Source organism: Phasianus colchicus, chromosome 9 (assembly GCF_987193195.1).
Source record: "Phasianus colchicus chromosome 9, bPhaCol1.hap1.1, whole genome shotgun sequence".
Classification (NCBI taxonomy): Eukaryota; Metazoa; Chordata; class Aves; order Galliformes; family Phasianidae; genus Phasianus; species Phasianus colchicus.
Window position 1 is genome coordinate 6,827,368 of NC_143444.1, and position 16,038 is coordinate 6,843,405.

General features: G+C 48.2%; 1 long non-coding RNA gene across 1 annotated transcript; it reads right to left on the reverse strand.

Moving 5' to 3' along the window:
* Positions 1-8,239: 8,239 nt before the first annotated feature.
* Positions 8,240-10,580, reverse strand: LOC149916793 (uncharacterized). Its single transcript, XR_016469079.1, has 3 exons — positions 9,575-10,580; positions 8,851-9,031; positions 8,240-8,615 (listed from the first exon to the last, which is right to left on the reverse strand). It is a non-coding gene; the product is annotated as an uncharacterized LOC149916793 (long non-coding RNA).
* Positions 10,581-16,038: the final 5,458 nt, after the last annotated feature.

A 16,038-nucleotide genomic window follows, 5' to 3' on the forward strand; every position in this document is an offset into this window, starting at 1 on the left:
TCACCCACAATGCCTCATTCTTACACGGCCCAGAGAATTCACTGTTTCCACCTGTATAGAAAATGCATATTGTACCCATGCAGACTTCTGCTTAAAGACACTGCCAAACCCCAGCATTCAAGGTCAGCACATTAGTTGGAAAATAATGAGATTTCTGGGATACAAAACATTGGTTCCGTCTTCCTTACCTTTAAAGATGACTTGTGCTGGCTCCCCTCCACAGATAAGAAAGATAAAAAAGTACTGACATGAAAGGGAATCATCAAACTACCTGACTCTGGAAATGGTGGCACGTCATTGCACATGAGTCTTTGCACTGCAGAGTCTGAGCAAAGTAGATGACAGCCTAGAAGGCTCTGGTAAAGGCAAACCAAGAGGTTTACAATCATTTACTTCCACATTTGGGGCCAAACTCCTGAGTAATTTTAGGGTTTTCATAAGTTCTCTTAGTTCATTTCCACCGAGACAGAAAGTAAAGCAGATATCTCCATCTTGCTCTCAAAAACTCCTAAGTCAAGGTGTGCCAAAAGCTGGAGGAAGTATAACTGTATCCTTGGAAGAGTTGGACTGCACTTGGATCTTTACAACGTCCTTTGTGCAAGTCCAGTAAAACCAGTGACCCATTCAGCTGAGCCAATAATACATGATTAGATGCTGTCATGCTAGTGACAAAGCCCTGAGAGAGTGCCATTAAGAGGTTATTATTCATTGAGGGGACAAAAGAGGGACTTGGCATTAAAAAAAAAAAGTAGTCAACTGGTAGTTTTAAGTAGAAAGTACAGAAAAGCAGAGAGCTAAGGATGAGGAAAGAGTGAGAACTTTGTTTCCTTCCCCACAGCTCTGCAAGTGGAAGAGTTCTCCAGTGTCCATAACCCCACCAATTTCTCCCCATCCAGAAGGAACAATAAAAAAACAGCAAAGCCTTGGTGCCATGTGCAGGGCATGACCTCAAAGCTTGTAGGTCGAAACAAATGCCCAGGCACAACTTGTGATGCTTCTTCCCACTTGCAGCCAACCCAGAATTGATTTTTTGGAAAACATGAAGTTACTGCTGGCCTCTTGTCTGGGAGGAGTCAAAGGGCATCAGTAAGCACAGAGCTGGCAGCACACAGATGGCAGGAGGGAAGCAAGGATAAGGATCCCCTGCCAGTTCCCTTAGTCCTAGCCATCGGGAGGTGGGAGATATCAATGTGTTTTCTGCAAGGAGGGTTAAACCCAAGTCATTGGATGCTCTCCCAGGCTCTAGATTTGCCAGACAAGCAGCCCACACTTCATTGATCTGGCTGCAAACAGACAGTTAGAAAAGCTAAGGCAAAGCAGCTAAGGTGTGACTCAACACAAGTTTCTTATTAGCAGGCACTACACACATATTAAAACGCCTCGTAAGCAGTCTCATGAAGGAGCCTATATGAGAGCATCCACAGAAGGGTTAATGAGCTTTGGTCTCTGCAAGCAGACTACATCCTTTGTCCATTCAAATTAACTCACCCAAGCATCCCCCATTCAAGACACAGGTTCCTATGACAGATGGTCTTATTAGTGTCCACACGTGGCAACAAGGAGACAACAACGGGTGGCCCAGACAGCAATTGAAACCCTTCACCCTGCTTGCCCCAAAATGAGTTCAAGATCATGCCAAGGGCAACCAGGATGGAAGCAGACAAAGATGTCAGGTATGAGCATCCAAATCATCTCCTCACATCTTTTGTGCTGTTAAGATCTCAGTGGGGTCCAGTTTGGGATGCTGATCTTCAAGCCAGAGTGAATAACTGGAGATGGTCCAAAGCAGACAGACAGCAGTGAGTGGAAATCTATAGGAGATGGCTGGCAAGGAAAGGTGGAAAACATTTGTGATGCTTGGTCTAGAGGAGACGGAGACATGGCTACATTCTGCAGATCAACAAAAAGGAAGTGGGAAAGAAATCCTAGGCTTAATATACAACTAGAGACCTTTCAGTCAAATATTAGGAAAAACTTTGAGAATGTATGGACTGCAAAAGCACCAGGCAGGTGTCAGATCACTGCTTTCTTCAAGATACCCATCCTTAAATTAAACCCTTTGGGCTCAGCTGCAGAGGACCCCATAACTCAGCCACGAGGCAGTCAAGAGAGTTACGAGCTCAGTCTGCACTGCGACGTGGGAACAGATAGTCCGACACCACTGCAAAAGAAATTAATTTCCAGCTTGTCATAAAAGAAACGAAAAACAAAAAGCCACACAGCAGCTGCTGCTTAGAAAGACCTTTACAAATCCTTCCAGTGTGAAAAGGACAGCAAGGGAGGGGTGGGTATTGCCATAAAGGTTGGACCCACTTCCATGGGGAACGCAGCAGCTTCAAACCAACCCAAGTGCTGCAGGAGTGCCAGAGCAAGGCAAAGAATCATAGAATGGCCAGGGTTGGAAGGGGCCTCAAGGATGATGAATCTCCAACCCCCTGCCACATGCAGGGCCACCAACCTCCACATTTAATAGCAGCCCAGGCTGACCAGGGCCCCATCCAACCTGGTCTTGAACACCTCCAGGGATGGACGGGGCATCCACAGCCTCTCTGGGCAGCTGTTCCAGCACCTCACCACTCTCATAGTAAAGAACTTAAAGGCAGGAACACAGGGATGGGTGATCTCAGCTGCCAAAGCAGAGGGAGCTTTGGGATGTCCATACTTCTGATCAATATGGGAGCCTCCAAACTTTCCTGAGCTTTGGATCCTCTAGAAGTTTGGCAGGAGACCAGGATTTGCACCATCCTTTTTGTATTTTTCTCTTATCTGCCTGCGGGCCCCTTATGTATGAAAAATAGAGATGCTTTGTTGGCAGCTTCTTCTCAGGTCTGTCATATACCACATACATTTGCTGGAGCTAATTTCTGCATCATACCTTCCTATCTGTCCGAGCCAAAACTCCTTACGCCCCATAGCCCAAACCTCCCTGGATGTCAGCTCTTCATGTATTTTTGGCTGAATCTGGACTTCGGGGAGCTGAGAGATGCTTGGAGAAACCAACAAGCTGCCTGTTTGCCTCCCTGCCCGCGTGAAAACAGCTCAATATATCCATGGTGAAGCCCAGCCACAGGATGGAAAGTCTCCTAATGACGCAGATACGGCTTGCAGCAGGTTTCGCTCCTCAGTTTTAAGCCCAGAAGCATCCTCCTTGAGTTTCTCCTCCCACGTGGAATCATGTCTGTGCGAGGCTTGGCTCAGACCATCACCCTCACTGCCTTTTCAAGGGTGAGTGTAGTCAAAGACATCTCACCCGAGACTGTCTTTGACTGCACTCGAGAAGGTCACTTCTCGACCTCTTCCACCACTCCTTTCCCCCTCTGCATCAGTGAGACTGCAAGACACGCCTGCACTGCAGACAACTATTAGATTCTGCCTCTTGCTTTGTTTATAGAGAGTTTGGGGAGATTTGTGGGCCTGCTGATGAATTAGAGGAAGGAAGACAAACATATTTTACTGTTCTGGGCAAAGAGTGCTGGAATCCCGCGGACATTTAGAGGAATTATTTGCAGAAAATTAACATTGTTTGTCATTTGCATGATGAACTTCTGGATCTCAAGTGAGTGATGGGGAGAAACCGGTGGGAGATGTTCATTATCCCTGATGGAGTGAAGCCCCTTGACACGATGCTGAGGTCGCTGTGATCTATGGCCCCGCTATGACAACACCGAGTGCTCTGGAATTGAACGCACACCATAACCGGGGGCGTAAGCGATCTGCCACATTAAATGCCGAGGCGTTAATAATTGTTGCTTGCCTCTGATTGCCAGGCTTTGGGATGCGCTCGTTTCATAGGGCACAAGCGTTAACTCCTTCCTGACTGCCCAGTCTCATTGCAAAGGGAGCAAAATCCAGCAAGAGACATATGCAGATATCAGGCAACAGCATGAATTAAAAGTTTTCCAGGCTTGCTTGTTTATCTCTTGATGCATCTTTTGGGAACGCGCTCTCAGAAGCTCCCTGACACAGCTTCCCACCTCTGGCTCCACAGCAGCTCAAACCCCTGCAAGGGACACACTCAGATTTGCAGCACGGCAGAGAAGCCCTCCGAGCATCCCCAGAACCAACAGCACAGCAAACCTTGTTCCTGTGTCTGCCAATATTTGCCATTGGGAGCTAGCTTCAGATCCCTTCCCTGCAGCCCTAGCCTGCTCTGATGGCAGGGAGCAGCTCTGCTTGGGAGCTGAGTATACCAACAGCTGCAGGCAGGGTGGCTGGCTGGCACTGAGAAGAATCACACATCTCACTTAGGACGTGGCTCCTGGTCTCTCAGCATCTCACTTTCTCCCTTTAACAATCTGAAATATCCTTAAACCCGCTTCTGAATCACTGCTTCCAAGTCCCCTGGGTCAGGGTCTCCCAAAGTGGGAGGTGAGGTCCCCTCTTTCTGCCAAGAAAAGGAGCGTGGAGGGGAGGGGTGTGAGCCCTCCTTGCAGAGAGAGTACTGCAGCTGTGCCAGCCTTGTTAGAAAGGGAGACAAGAAAAGCAGAGGGCACTTGGGCCCGGATCGAATTCACTCACAAAAGCACTGCCTCAAGTGCTTTTGTAAGCTCCTCTAAATTCATCTTGCCAGTGCTTTCGCTCCCTACCTCTAAGCACGGAGAGCAGCACAGAGGTGCTGGATAGACATTCACAAGCATTTCTGAGACAACAAAGGAAGAGGATGGATGGATGCCATCCTCAGTATGCCTGCTGAAAGACAGAAATCACAAACCCAGGTGTTGGCTGCAAACAGCACCAAGGCCACAGACGAAAGAGAAATCCTCTGCTGTGGACAACAGCCTCCCGAGGATCAAAGATCTGAGGAGAGAGAATTACACTGACAGTGTTCTCTGTGCGAAGGTACAGCAAAAATACGCTGATACCTTTCCTCATACCAAACGAGATTGATTAAAGCAGGCAGAAATCTCAGCCCTTTCCTTCCTGAAACGACGAGCAAGCGGATGGGCAATGCCATTGGGTTTGGGGAAGAGGAGGACGGGAGCACCATGCAGGTTTAGGGCAGGTGTGAGTGAGCCAGCCCGTACCCACAATGTGCTGTAAGCCAGTGCAGCCTGGGGAATGGCCCTGGTCCAAGCTCTGTCCCTGCTTATGGGATCACAGCTGAGACAGTGAAGAAAAATGAGCAACTGGAAGTCGGTAGGAATAAGCTAATGTCGCAGGGCTGTCAGTCATGTGCTAATACCCTTAGCTAAAGAAACATATTGATCCTGATTGCCTGGAATTGCACTTGAAAAGGGCTGGGTGACATTTCCAAGGAGACATGAGCTACTTTCAAGTCAATTAGCGGCATCGGAGGCTTCATGCCGAGGGGACGCACTCACCTCCGAGGAATGCCAGAAGAGAATGAGAATTGAATTAAGCCTTTTCATACGCCGAGAAACAAATCCTTTAATGGCCTGTAACAGCTGACGGGACAGCCAGGGTCGCCAAAAGCATGCTGGCAGCAGCTAGGTGAAGGAGTTTCCTGTGCTGAAGCTGCGGACTGCAGAGGAGCTGAATGCCAAGAACTGAACGCATGGGATAATCCTCCAGATAAGGGTGCAGGGGGGAGCAAAGTTTAAAACCCAGGTCAGTAACACATGTAGCACTACCTGACCTCACCTGGGGCTCAGCAGGAGCACCAGATCCAGCAGCAGCTCCCTGAGGACCGAGCAGCTTGTGGTCCTCGTGGACTCCTCTATGGAAGCCCAGGGACCAAGGCACACACAGGAATTTAAAGCAGATCTTCTGTCTGCTGCTTTCCCCAGAAATTCCTTCTTAGTATAGATCCCCAAGGCTCCTGTGGAGCCTAGGACCCCAAGGAGGTTTGAAACCAGCAGAGCACATCCAAAGACAGAGAAATCGGGGTAGCTCTGCAATCCCTCTACTTTTTATCCACTTGCAGGTGCTCTGACCCATATTCAGTTTCCATGGTTCCTTTTATGTTCCTATAAACACGAGGCTCGTACCTGAATTCAAGGCTTTCTGGACAGCTTTACAAAGATGATTTCCTGCTCTCTCTCAGCACCTGCGGTCATTCTGTCTCACAAGCTGAGGAGCAGAGCTCTTCAATCCCCCTGCAGAAGGGCAAAGAGTTCCAGGGAAAAGCATTTCAATCCAAGGTGAAAACAACCCCGACAGCTACAGAACGACCAAGAAGCCTCAGTCCTAAAGAGCTCCTAGCAGCGTGCTCCCCTGGCTTTTCCCCTCCCCTCTTTTCCCCACTGCTATGACTCTGAGCCGAGGAACAGAGACAGCCAGCTCCAGTCCCAAAGGAAATCAAACACCAGTCGTTCCTTTTGGCTCTAATGAAGAAAAGAGCCTGCTTTCATAAACCTGCAGACTCTGAGGATAAGTGAATGCCCTAATAGCCCCTGCAGACAGGAGGAGGCTTGGGAATCTGCTTCTCCCCTGGGTGAGCCACGGAGTCCTTCTGTGTATTTAGCCTGCGTTTCACACTGGAGATCCTACACTGCTGGTGGATGTTGAAGAGCCACAAGTGCTGTAAGCAGATGCATACAAGTGACTTTACAGCTGTATAGTAAATCCAGAGCACAGCAGACAAACCCTAGGTCTTCCAAACTCTCCCTTTTTTCCCGAACCACAGCACTTTTCTTTCTGTCTGCCATTGAAAGCCAACTTCAGGATAAGTGTGGCAGCATGGACACACTCAGCATCCAGTCCTCTAGAAAGGAGCCTAAGAGACAGAATTCACTCTTTGTGCAATAGGAAAAAAGCGGAGGGGAGCAGCAGGGTGCTCCCAGCAAGATGGGAAGGAAAGCAAAGGGGTTTTATTTTTTTGGCCTTTACTGTGAAGGGATGTCTGCATTTCCCTTATTAACAGCACGGCTCAGCCCTAGCTAGAGAACAGCAGGAGAGGCTAAAATATGGGATCTGTTCAAAGCACCATTTCTCTATAAATACCAAGCATGAGCTGTTGCCCACGAGGGCAACCTATTAAGTTTCTGGGGCTTTCTCATCCATGCAGGAAGTCAACCAAATTGGTTGACTTAATGATCCTTCCAGGGTTTCAAGTCAAGCAACACCACCCCGCTAGCCACCAGCAGCACCCACAGTGTCTGAAGGATGCCTGTAGGGCCAGTGGTGGGCTCCATGCTTGGTCAGTGAACAGGGAGTGAGGAAGGGGCTGAGCAAGAGGAGAACCTGCACTCACCTTGCTTGTCATTGTGAATGTCATCTACCCTTGGCACAGATGGCACCAAGCCCAACCTTGAGTCTAACTGGTGCTGGGTTTGGCTCATCTTCCTCAGAGCCAGCTTCAGTCTTCTTCAAATCCCAGTTCACCCCAGCAATCCCCATTGCTGCAGTAGAGAACATGGCACCGACAACCCCAGGCATTCACATCCCCACAGAGGGAAATTGCTTAAGAACGCTCAGCCCAGGAAGAGACCTTCCCTCTTCCTTCTCATATGTAGCCCCAACGGCTCAGCTGTCTTCTTCCATGCATATTTTGACGGAGGCAAGGAAATTAAGTTTTATTGCAATCAGGGCTACGATTCTCTTTGTCACATGATCCCACAGCACGGGATTTTAACATGACATGTATCACCAGGAGGGCTGCCAGGAAAACTGCAGGAACTTCCAAGTGAGAGTTCTCACTTCAGGCCAGAGGCACAGCAATGCTGCAACATGACAAGTGATGGAACATCATGCATTGCTCTCACGTGTGTCCCAGGGTCAGGTGTGGAGCAGGCAGTAATCCAGGGCAGCAGTGAAACAATGCTGAGCATGTTTTCCTTGCCCTGTGCTTATTCGTACTCGAAAGCTGTTACAGCTGCAGCCAACTAAAACCAGAGAGGGCTTAATTCTGCCTAAACCTCTAATCTAAAACCCACGAATAAAAAGCAGGCTTGGGAAAGAGAACCAGGTCCAGCTTTCACCATCCAAGAACTGACTGAGCAATGTTGTGTTGTGTGAACAGAAAAGGGAGAACAGTACCAGATTGGATACAATCTATTGTTCTGTAAGTGCTTTCTGAAACCATTAGTTAATTAAGCTGCCAGTGGATGAGTCTGTGCAACAAGTTCTGATCGTCTACATCTTGAAGAGATTAAAGAAGAGAATGGGGTTTTGATGCCTGCCTATCTTAAATTAAAAAAAAAAAAAAAAGGAAATCTATTCTTTCCCCGCATGCTCTCTACTTGTACAGAGCAGCAAGTGTTAAAAACAAATGCAGGCTCTTCAGCAAAAGCACAGACACTGCCAAGCTCATGAACACGAGGGAGAAGGCGGGTGCAAGGCCACAGCTTGAAAGCTGCCCAGCTATATTATTCCCTGGAACAGACACCTCGGAGTGCAAAGGTTTGTCAGGAAACATGAGGCACCCAAGATAACTGGGAAGAGCCCCTTATGGGCCCATCCTCCCCTTGGGAGCATCATTTGGAGCAAGGAGCCTGCTTTGGCGGAGGGGTTGGACTAGATGATCTAGAGGTCCTTCCAACTTTTACAATTCTGTGGTTCTATGATTCCCCCAGCTGTTAATTAGCATCGCTCACATGCAAGAAACCATGGACCTACCCCATCCATGCTGCACTCAGTGGCCTCAGCAGAGCTAAACCCAGGCAGGATCCTTGTGGCTTGTGCCCATCAGAACGCATTCATCTCCACAAAGCAAACTGGAAAGAAAAGAGGGATTTGGAAGTGCAGGCATGAACAGGAGCAATGAGGTCCTGTACTCAAAAGGCCTTTAATAATAGGGCATTCTCACGAACACCACGGAGCATCACAATGTCACGGCACACAGGAAAGCCAAGGACTGCAATTACCCTTATGAATACCCTTAGAGACAGCAGTAATCAGTGCCCTCCCCTAACACACAGCCCTTCCAAAAGTGGTGGTTTCCCAGCATACCTTTAGCTCGCAGGTGACCCATAGAGTCCTTGTAACCACGTTCCCATCCTCACGTTTAAAGCCTCACTCAGGAGCTGGAGCCAGGAGTTAAGTGGTTGATACACTTGTGCAGAGATTACTAGCATCATTTTCTCCCAGCTCCCCGCATGAATTACAGCCCCCTCTGGGCAGTGCAGGATTGCTTTTGAAGAGCAGAGAGAAATACTTCAGCACTTTCTGAGCAGATAAAAAGAGAGCTGTTGAATCCAGCACATTCTGGGGAAGAGCGAGATTTTGCTTCCCAACGGCTGCTTACAGCACAGGCTGGCTGGGATAGCATTACCCATCCTCGTGCTCCAGCAAAGCTCCCATCACCCCACACCCATATTTGCATTGCTCAGAGCAGAGCCTGACTCCCCCAGCACCCCTGCAACCATCCTGCTATTCCAGGGCTCCCCTGGGGAGAAGACAGAGCCAGCCCTGCTTCGCTGGCTGCTACAAGGGAAGGAGAGGAAGGCACTGGCACATCCCAGCCCTTCTCTGAAGCACAGAAGCATGATGGGCTCCTGGTGGATGACAGCAGTACGGCGGGGATGCAGAGCAATGGACCAGTAGCATCAGGACCCCAATACATGTCCTCACAGCCCAGAAAGCCAACTGTATGCTGGGCTGCATCGAAAGAAGCGTGGCCAGCAGGGTGAGGGAAGTGATTCTGCCCCTCTGCTCTGTGCTGATGGGACCTCACCTGGAGTACTGCGTGCGGATGTGGAGTCCACTGTAGAGGAAAGATGTGGAACTGCTGGAATGCATCCAGAGAAGGGCCACAAAAATGACCTGAGAGATGGAACACCTCCCTACGAGGACAAGCTGAGATCTAGGATTGCTCAGCATGGAAAGAAGGCTCTGCGTTAACCTGAGAGCAGCCTTCCAGTATGTAAAGAGGGGCTGTAAGAAAGAAGGGGACGGACTCTTTAGTGGCGTCTGCTGTGACAGAATGTAGTTTCAAACCAAAAGAAGAGAGATTTAATCTTTAGGAAAAAGTTTTTTATGATAAGGGCAGTGAGGCAGTGGCACAGGCTGCCCAGAGATGCTGGTGCCCCATCACTGCAGACATCAAGGTCAGGCTGGATGGGCTGTGAGCACTGATGGAGCTGTGGGTGTTCCTGTTCAGTGCAAGGCAGATGGCCTTTAAGGGTCCCACCCAACTCACATTCTGCGATTTTGTGGACAGCTACACCCAAAGGCCAGACATACAACCAGGCATACATCTTTCATTAGTTTGTTTAAGCACTCTTCCATTTAACTTTTAGCATCCCCAGCATCCTGGAGCAATGAGTTCTGCAGTTTGCCTGCGCGCCGCAGCAAGCAATTTCTCCTTCTGAGGCTTTCATAAAGTAATTTCACTGCAGATGCAGTGTGAGACCAAAAAATTAGGAGGCAGTCCCAAGGAAAAGAAATAAGACCGGCACAGCTTTAGGAAAAAGAGCTGGAAAGGAGAGGTTAAATGAACTAGACTCATTCAGACTGAAAAAAAAATGAAGGAGAGAAATAAAAAGAGAGAAGACTCTGGCACAGAGGCATAACAATCTTCCAATAGCGAGCAGGTTATTAAGACAGCAGTCGATTGCTCTCTGTGTTCACAGTGGCAGGAGAAGAAGAAATAATTTAACTCGGAGCAAAGAAAGCTTAAGTTTGGACACTCAAAAAAAAAAAAAAAAAAAAAACAATGTTCTCACTGGAACAGATATCAGAGAAGTTGCTGAATTTTTTCACTGGAGACATCCACAGAAAGGTTAAGCAAACAGTTGAGAAAAGGGGAAAGGTGTAATTGATCTTGCCTCAACGCAACGTAGGAGGAGGTTATCTGCAGATGCTCATTCCAGCCCTCTGCTCTGCAAGACGAACAACAAACTTCCTAAATGCTTCCCTCATACATTTTTAATTGCATTTTAATTTTTATCCTCATGCAGCCTGAGACAAATGTTTAAAAAAAAAAAAAATACCACGTCTAATAAATCAGAAAATACACGTTTCCCATCACACTGATGTAATAAAAAGATGTGAAAGTTCCAAAGGAGAGCAGATATATGTTAAGCTATACAGCCGTGCCAATAAATATGCATGGGTGTCGCGTCCCATTCTGCTTCGCCAGAAATAGTACCAAATTATGCCAGCCAATGCGAAGCCGTGTTTCATTAGGAAATGAACTTTAAAATACGAGATTAAAACGCGTTTTTTTTAAATCAAGGTTTCCTGCTTGTTGATTTAAATCATGATTAAAATGGGTGATTCAAATCAGCCCTCCTGAACAAAACACGCGTCTTTCTCAAGTCTTTAGGGTGGAAAAGACGGTGGTACCCTGAAGATCAGACGGATTATTCTAGTTTCTACCATTCTACTTTCTCTCCAGCTAAGCAGTTCTATCACATTCACCTTTTCTGGACAAAGGGAACTTCCACACCCGAGCCTGGCACCCCTAGTCCTTTCCATCACCCCTCCATCAACCTCATGCCCCGATACTTCTGCCCAAAAAGTAGCATTAAAGAATTTCAGACTGCCGCCAAATCAGTCTCAAACAAACTTCCCTACCACAATTATAATCAGATCCTCCCTTAATGCAAATAACAGCCCCCACCCTCCCGAACGTGGGCTCCAATCACAGCTTGTGAATAATTATGCCAGCATTTCAAAAGCCGCCTTCAAGAACAAGTGGATTGTGGCATCAACGTGCCTCTCCTGAAAGCATACAGACGAGGTGGGAGCTGCCAGCCAGTGCGAAGCAGAGAGCCCCAAAGGTTTCATTAGGAGTGGATATTGAAGCTTTCATCCCCCAATTAGAGCTGCAGCTGCTGTTATGACCATGGCTTACCTCTGCCAGACACCAGCATGGGTGCCCCAGCACTGGATGTGCCCAAAGCCAGGTTGGATGGAGCCCTGGGCTGCCTGATCTGGTGGAGGGCAGCCAGCCCACAGCAGAGGTGGGTTTGGGGGCCTTTGGGATCCTTTCCAACCCAACCATATTGTGATTTTATGATAAGACAGAGAAAGATGTACCTTGAACTGAACAAAGATAACTTTCCAGCAATAACGTATGAAATGAAGTCAGTTTGATCAGCCCAAGAAACGAGCTCTGGGAACAACAGAGATCTCAACCCCAATTAGTCCATCCGGGAAGGAAACACCTCAGAGCCATCTGAGCTGACTTGATGGTGGTAATTTCAGTGGGGAAAAAAAAAAAATGTCAGTAAGGACAGAGGGAGAGATAGAAATAGTGCAGGAGATGGAAAAGAAAAGCAAAGGCAAATACAAAGAAACAACCAGAGCTCTGTGAGGGAACGGACAGCCCAAAAGCAGGTGGAAATTTTCTCAGTGCATGTGGAGATTTCGTAAGAAACAATACAATTCACCAACTGGCATTTCAGCGGGGACACAGGAAAATGAGAAGTCAGATTTTCCCCCCATCCCAGCAAAAATTGTTATTTTCTCTGTTTTGGTTTTTGAAAGTCAGAAATCAAAGGACCAACAAGGTTTTGAATGCTTTTCTTTTTTTTTTTTTTTCTTCCTTCCTTCTTATCCCTGCCATGAAATGAAACAGAATGAATGACACCTAGGAAGGATTAACCTTCCTCTCCCTTCCTACCTATTCTAACTTGCCAAGACTTTCTTTTTTTAAACAAAATATAAAGAGTCTGTAAAAGGAAAAGCTAGCTTATGTTGGAAACTGTGTTTGCGAAAAGTCAGGGAAGCTTTGAATGCAAGCACAGAATGGAGACAAAAGGCAGCAATATTACTAAAAATAAGTTTTAAGCTTCCCATTAAAAGAAGCCCTTCCCCTGTTCTATACAATGGAACGCATTTTTTCTTTAAATCCTCTGCTGCGTTGTTTGTTATTTTTACTGATTTAATGTTGTTTGCTCTCCATGAAGTTGGGGATCATAACAGAGCACTGGCAAGCCAGGCTTGGGATTTCCAGCTTTGGATCAAAAGCCAAAAGCTGCTCTTGGGTAGAACAGCAGAGAGAGAGGCCAGAGAGAGCATTAAAAAAAAAACCAAACTTTGACACCTTTCACAAAACGAGAGGCATTTCTCTTTCCATCTGTCATCCCAATTCTCCCTACAGCACCAGAAGCAGGCCAGCACCTGAGCATACTCTGCAGATCCTCCTGTGATTTGCAAACTCCCCCTGTGATGAGAGAAACCAGCAGCACGTTATTGTGCATCCCCTGCTCTCAGCGAGCAAACCGGCTGCCTGGCCCCGCTTTCTGTCATTAGAGACAGGAGTAGTTAAGAATTCATGCCCACTGCCAACGCTGCATTTTTGGAGAGGTCCTGCACTCAGGCAGAACTAATGAGCAGGCAAAGCAAGGGAACGGCAGCAAAAGCAGAAAACACGCGCACAAATATCTCCGAAATGAGAATGCAGGCTTATCTGAAGGTCTTCTCCCCTCTGAGGTACTGCAGCAGCAGCGCATAATGAAGTGTTTGCCCAGGGGAAGGGATGGCTGTCATACCTGTTACATGGATGGGAGACTGAGGGAGGAGAGGCTGACTCCAGCCAGGCACACCGGAGGGCTGCGTTAGAATGGGGACTGGATGTGAAAAGACCGAGCTTGACATATTCATTCAGCTGAGGAGATCACCAGGTGAAGGCCTAGATGGGTCTGAAGGCTGCAAATTCTCAGCTGTAAAAATAGGCCAGATAATGCTTGTCTGTTGAGGATTTATCCTTCTGTACTTGCAAAATACTTTGCAGCCATTGGACAAAGGATTCTATCAAAATGCAGCCAGAGGCTGGACAAGATAATGACTTCCCCCTCTTCCAGCTATTGTAAAAAAAAAATCCTGCTGGCTTCTGCAAGCAGAAGGCAGTGCTTCATCCTGTATTTCTGCGTGCGAGAGCATCCTGCGGAGCGCGTGCTTACCGCTAATAAGAGCCCTAAGTGCAGTAGGAGAGCAGGGAACTTAATCACATATAGGAACAGGGCATGCAGAGAGAGGGCTCTCAGAGGGGTGTGCTCCCCGTGTGCCTGTGGAACAGTTTGCATAAGGATGCTGCTCTGTGTATATGTTCTCATGTACAGCTCCACCAAATTGTGGCTGCTGGTAGAATCGTAACGAAAGCATTTCTCACCCACATCTGTTTACATTGTAAGCCATAATGTTACAGCAGCATTTATTCCCTCTTCTTTTCCCACTCTCCTCCCTGCCTGCTTTTTCCCCAAGCATCCCATTTTTCAAGCCTATCACCCTGAAAATGATGAAAATCTCCCATTGGTTTCAAATGGTATTTGTTTAAGGGCGTGATAGCCAAAAGAAAAACTGAATGATCCTTCACTGAAGGGGACAGATGGGGCCCAGCTCCCCAGCTGCTGCATATCAGCATGGGCTTGTGGGGCTCCTCAGGGGATGCCCATGCTCAGCCCTCCACAGCCAGGTTGGAAAAGACCTCTAAAATCATCAAATCCAACCCCAGCTCACCCCCACCATGCCCACATCCCTCAGTGCCACATTTCATGGTTCCTGAATGCCTCCAGGGATCGTGACCCCACCACCTCCCTGGGCAGCTGTGCCACTGCATCACCACTCTTCTGGGTAAAAAATTCTCCTAACAGCCAACCTGAATCTCCCGTAGCACAACTTGAGGCTATTTCCTCCCACCCTATCGCTGTTATCCAGGAGCATTTCACAACAGCCACTTTTCAGGCAGTTGGAGAGAGCGATGAGGTCTCCCCTGAGTTCCTCTTTTCCCATCTCAGAACATCAGAGCCTGAATCAACCAGAATTTACGGTTGTAGGGTTCAGGGCTGGATCAGCCAAGCCTCTGGGCAGGAATGAGAAGACCAGGCATAAACATAGCCAATGTAGCTGAAGGGTCTTTCTCCACGTGTTTTAGCTGGTTAGGGACACACAGCAGGAGACAGGCTCGGGAAACCACAACCACCAGCCTACAGCACTGATGAGCCCCACAGAGAAGGTTGGGTCTGTAGTTCAGGCCAAGCCACAAAATGATCCAAACAAGAGGAAGATACTTGGTCGGCATCTCTCTTGATTACATGAGGAGGATAGAGATATAAATTCACAACTCTTGCTCCAGTTAGCGTGGGGAAGATGTTACAGCCGTCAGGCCTGATTTACCCTGACACTGACTGACTGACGACAGCCATACATCCTCCCCACCAAGCACCATCTCCTCTGCTGCCACACAGCCACGGATGGTGGGGAGGGGGGAGCTGGGAGACACATCAAGCCCAATAACTTCTTCCTTCACCCGCCTCCAAGAGGAGACAGGCAGCTTTTGTTCAGGCTGCTCGTGCTGCTGTGTGAGCGCGTTTTAAACAAGGCCGAGCGCCATCTCTTTCGCTTTGCAGCTGTCTGTGTTCATTTTTAGTGATGCAAGAACCCGGAGCACACACGTTGGGCTCAATCTGAACGCTGTCAGCTGTCTTACAGCTCAATTTCATCGGGGTGATTAGCTCCAAAAGGAAAAAGGGAAAAATTAAACACCGAGCGATGCTCGCGCGGAACTTCCCAGCACAAAAAGCTGTAACTAGAGTGCACTCTGGATGGAATAGCAATAGAAGGTCCATCCAGGAGGGAAGGAGAAGGGGTGGATGAAAGGAGAGGGGGGGAAAGATCTAACGGTTGAAGCGGATGCAATCTGGGATACGGTTCTGGCAGATCTCCAGCGGCCGCAGCAGCTCCTGCAGGATGGAGGCTTCCTTTTAAAAATATTAATGGGCTGGTTTGCAGAGCTGCCTGGCTCCTGAGTCTCCCACAGAAATGACTCCTCAAATATCATTAGCAGTGTGCATGTGTGCTGCTGCTGCTGCTGAGAAAGCCTTCCAAACACGACCTGCGGCCGTGCAAACTGACTGCAGTGATACCTAAATGAGATGGAAAGGACCCACCTCCCCCTGCCCATCGGGTGGCGTGCTGTGGCACCATCGCAGCATCCTTCAGATCTGCCCAGTGACCCCCCTGGGATCTGCATTCCCCACCAGCCTGCTCCCACTTCACATCCACACTGCCCTTCCGGACAGCACAGCAGCCCACGGTGATGAATTATACGTGTAATTATGCACTTCAGGAAAATGTGCTTCCCTTCGTTTGCTCTGAACCTTCTGCTTAATGAGTTCACCGGGTAACCCTCTTGATTCATGGCAAACAACCATCCGTGCCACCTCTTCTGTTCCACTCTGGACTGCGTGA